Genomic DNA, 5,081 nt, shown 5'->3' on the forward strand with positions numbered 1-5,081 from the left:
TCCCTGTCTCAATGGATGCAATTCCATTCTTCAGTTGTTCAGGCCTCCAACCCTAGAGATATTCTTGGTGTCTCTTTCTCTCACACCCACATCCTCTTGCTTCTACCTTTAAAATGTAGCCTAACTGACCGCTTCTCAACCCTTACACCATTATACCCACCTTGGCCCTAGCTACCTACATCACACCAGGATAGTACAAGTCAGCTCCAAGTAGGCTGCCTCACCCTACAATCCATGCTCAACCCAGCAGCCATAATGATTTTTAAAATCCTAGGTTAGATCATGTCATGTGTCTGCTCAAACCACACTGTTGGCCCACACACCAAAGGGTCTTGGGTTCAATTCTTAGACAAAAGCAGGTACCAGGGTTGCAGGTGCAATCCTGGCCCCAGTAGGGTGTGTGCAGGAGGCAACCAATTGATGTATCTCCCTCACATCAATGATTTTCTCTCTTTTTCCTCTCTCTCTCTCCCTCACTCCCTCCATCTCTCCCTTCCACTCTCTAAAAATCAAGGAAAAAATATTCTCAGGCGAGGATTAACAAAAAATAAATAAACCCCTGCAATGAGTCCTCAGTCACTCAGATGCCTGTCTTCCTCTTAGCTGCTATGCACCCCCAATAGCTCTGCTGCAGCCACATTGCCTCAGACAACCTCCCACCTCAGGGTCTTGCTATTAACCTCACCCTCTGCCTGGGGCACTGTTTCCCCAGATGTGCACTCACCTAAATCATTCACCATCTTCACAAATGTAACTTTCTCAGTAAGGTTTATGAAGACCACTGGTTTTAATATGGCAGCCTGCTCCTTCTCATACCCCTGATTCTCTTGATCCTGTGGCAGTTGAGCCTAAAATAATGACTGACAGATAGTAAATAATCAGTAAAAATAGGTTAGATAAGTTGAATAAAAATGTGGTTCTGAAGGGGCTGCCAGTAACATTGACTCCTCATCACAGATTGCCCAACGTGGAAAGAAGACATGCCTGTGCTGATCAGAATTTTTTTTTTACACATAGGAGCTTAAATAAGTCTAGTTTCTATTAATTAGTGAAGCTACCAGACATGAGTAGTGAAAGCAGCGGTTCCCCAGTCTAAGAAAATAAAGCTGATCATCTGAAAGGAAGTCATCGCAGTGTTTGAGCCCTTATGTGCCGTTGTGCTAGTGCACAGCTGAGCCAAGGATTCATACGCACGCAACTTTATTGGAAGAAGCAAGGAACACGGAACATGAGTTAGGCAGAGATGTGATACAGGGTAGAAAATACAGCCAATAAAATTTACCGTGTGTCATTTCCCACAGCAAGTAAGCTGAGTCTTCATCCTGAAAGGAAATTCTGGAAAGTGGCACAAGATTCAAACTTCAGAATTATCTCAGCTAAGGTGTGAAGGATAATGTTATACCCCGCGTCTCTCCATCAAGAGCTGTCCCTGGGGGTATGATTCCCTGTCACTTCTGCCACCATGTATTGGGAAAAGTAAGTTCCACCTGGTGCTGACCATGGCAGTCAGGCTGGTGTGCAATGCCAATACTGAAAGGATCTCAGAAAACATGGGAGCAGTGCTGACCAATTTTAACAGATTTTACTACTTCACCCTTCCCTGCAAACACAATTCTGTCAACACTTCTCAACAGTCCACAACATGTAACTACTATTCCTGATGGCACCTCCAGAGAGTACCCTCCCCCAAAAGATAAACCACTTGACACAGCAAGTCTTATTCTATTGTATTCATTATTACATGTTTTAGGATCTTAGGGTATCTTAAAACTACAATGATGTGAAATAAAGATATAATAAAAGAGAGTGAAGAAGAAAGGAAGAAAGGGGGGAAAAGGAAGGAAGAAAAAAGGCAAAGACTGGAGCAACATCTAAGAGTTATCTATGCAATATATTAAAATGAATCACCTGAACAAATTGGCTTTCAAATCTAGATTCCTATTCTTGAAGTTGAAAATCTCAGCGCTGTTACAGGAAAGTTGTGCTAGCTCAGGACTGTGGGTTCAGTGTCAGGTTAGAGTCCCTCTCAATCTCAACCTCTTTCTCTGAAAAATGGAGTAAATGAGATAAAATAGCTCAAAGAAATGTTGTCATAACCACATAAAATTATACATGTAAAGCAGTGATTTTCAACCTTTTTCATCTTATGGCACATAAATTACTAAAATTCTGTGGCACACCAGAAATGTATTTCTTGCTGTTCTGTCAAAAAAATAGGTATAATTTCTATTCATTCACACAGGACAGCTATTGTTGTTTTTGGCTGTTGTCATTTTTTTTAACATCCTTTTATTTCAGAGAGAGAGACAGAAACACTAATGATGCAAGATTATCATTGATTGGCTGCCTCTTGCACACCCGGGGATTGAGCCCACAATCTGGGTATGTGCCCTGGCTGGGAAAATAACTGTGACCTCCTGGTTCATAGGTCAAAGCTCAACCACTGAGCCACGCCAGCTGGGCTGTTGTCATTTTTTAAATTTGACAACCTAAGGGAAAAGAGGTCAGTGCATCTGACTAAATAGTCAGGTATTGCAAGTTTTAAAAAATTTTGCAGTTGAAAATCACAGATGTAAAGCAACAAGCAGAGTCCTGATATGGTAAGCAATTTTTATGATTAGTGTGTGATTTTTGTTCCATTTCTTCCAGAGAAAAATAAACACACAACCAAATTAAGGTGAAGAATATCAACATTTGAGAGGATAATTTGGGGGCGGGGACCATGTCAGCACTTCATATAAGTGCTTTAAATCTAATGTTAGAAATCTCAGGAATGGCTGTAAGAAAGACAAAAACTCAATGGGCTGCAAATAGAGAAAAAAAAGACAAAAAGAGTTACTGAAGGGAAACAAAAACAAAATAAACAAATCAACAAAATAGAAACAGACTCAGAGAACAGACTAGTGCTTGTCAGGAGAGAGGGAGTTGGGGGACTGGGTGAAAAAGGTGAAGAGATTAAGAATACAAATTAATAGTTACAAAGTACACATGGGATATAAAGTACAGCATAGGGAATATAGTCAATAACATTGCAATAAATATATGTGGTGCCAGGTGCGTACTAGAAATATTGGGGGAAAACACTTGTAAAGTATATAATTGCCTAACTGCCATGCTGTATACCTGAAACTAATACAAAATAATACTGATGTAAACTGTAATTGAAAATTAAATTTAAAAAGAAAAGAAAAAGAAAGTCATAGGAGCTTTGAGAATAGATGAAATGAAGCATGTGTTTCAGGAAAGGAAAAGAATCAGATTTAAATCCATGACATTGGCCTTTGGGGACTTCAATGTTTACTTAGTTCTGAGACAAGTGACCCATCACAGACAAGGGGCTCCTTGCCTAAGGAGCCTTCCCAAGGCCCCCTTCACATCCTTGTTCCTCAGGCTGTAGATAAAGGGATTCAGCATGGGGGTGACTATGGTGTACATGACTGAGGCAACTGAGTTGTAATGGGTAGAATGGGTCACAGCAGAACTGAGGTAGACCCCCAGGCTTGTCCCATAGTACAAGGAGACCACAGAGAGGTGAGACCCACAGGTGGAAAATGCTTTATATTTTCCCTCTGCAGAGGACATTCTCATTAAAGAGGAGACAATCTTAGAGTAAGAAAAAATAATTCCAGTAAAAGGAAACACGCCCAGTAAGGCAGTAGTCACATACAAGAAGATGTCATTGATGAGGGTGTCAGAGCAGGCCACCTTGAGAATCTGAGTCAGTTCACAGAAGAAATGTGGGATTTCAGTGCCTACATAGAAGGACAACTGCCTCATTAGTAGAATATGAGTGAGGGAGACCCAGAAAATGATGAACCAACACAGCAGAACCAGAAAGCCACAGAGCCGGGGGTTCATGATGACCAGGTAGTGCAGGGGGTGGCAGATGGCCACATACCGATCATAGGCCATCACAGTCAGAAGGAAACCATCCAATCCAGCAAAAATCATGAAAAAATACGCCTGAATGAAGCATCCAATATAGGAGATGGCTTTGCTCTGTGTCTGGATGTTCAGCAGCATCTTCGGGATAATGGTAGACGTGAAAGAGATGTCAATAGAGGACAGGTTGGAGAGGAAGAAGTACATGGGAGAGTGGAGATGGGAGTCAGAGCTGATGGCCAGGATGATGAGAAGGTTCCCAAGTATAGTGACCAGGTACATGGACAGTAATACTCCAAAGAGGAAGGGCTGTAGTTCAGGATCCTCTGAGAGACCCAGGAGCAGAAATTCTGATATTTGTGTAGTTTCCTGCTTCCATGTAGCTGGTGTGTCTGCTGGAGAAAGAGGCCAAATAAATGTTTAGAGAACTGCCAACTGGAACATCAGCTAGTGGTCACCTTTAGATTCCACCTTTGTGAGGACATCCTTCTAATGACTATGATTCACTCAGACAAACGGTAGCCATTTTCATTTTAAATGTAATCGTTTAGCACAGGGGTGGGCAACCTTTTTGTGAGTGAGTGCCAAAACCAGCAAAATCTCTGACTCAAAATTCTGCGTGCCAACTCTAATTTTTTGAGAACATGTTACGCCTACTTGATATCTTTTAAGGTGTATGTATGTGAAGAACCTTGAAGAAATAATAAAATTCACTCGAGTGACAAAAACACAGTATGTGATGATGAAAAATACATTTATTTTTTAATGTATACATGTACAATGATAGTCCGACAGAAAACTTTAGGACTCCGTTTGATATTATCAGTGGGACTTTTGCTGCTGCATCACTAATGACAGAGATTTTACATCAGGTTTATATTTTGCTGGAAGCCTGTCCATCCTTGTTTCTTGACACAGTCACTGCAGGGAAGAAACATCTGCACAGCATATGTTTCAAGGGACCTGGCATACTGTTCTTAATATGTTTGCTCCCCTTCTTAGCGCTATGTGTTCTAACCAGGACCACCTCCCCGAGTAAGGATGTTTCCCCAGGTGGGGATATTTCCCTGGAGTTAGGAATTAACGGGACTAAGGAAGGGAATGAATCAGTAAAACCCCCTAGTGTTACAGAAATACCATGTACTACTTATGAAGAACTTGGACTAAGACTGTTGGCAATAAATTTGGGACTTGTTGGG

At 41.4% G+C, this 5,081-nt stretch overlaps 1 pseudogene; it reads right to left on the reverse strand.

Annotated features, from left to right (window-relative positions):
* Positions 1 to 3,324: 3,324 nt before the first annotated feature.
* Positions 3,325 to 4,261, reverse strand: LOC102439807 (annotated as a pseudogene).
* Between the last annotated feature and the right edge of the window lie 820 nt (positions 4,262 to 5,081).

The sequence above is a fragment of the Myotis lucifugus genome, unplaced genomic scaffold (genome assembly GCF_000147115.1).
Source record: "Myotis lucifugus unplaced genomic scaffold, Myoluc2.0 scaffold_414, whole genome shotgun sequence".
NCBI classification, from domain to species: Eukaryota; Metazoa; Chordata; class Mammalia; order Chiroptera; family Vespertilionidae; genus Myotis; species Myotis lucifugus.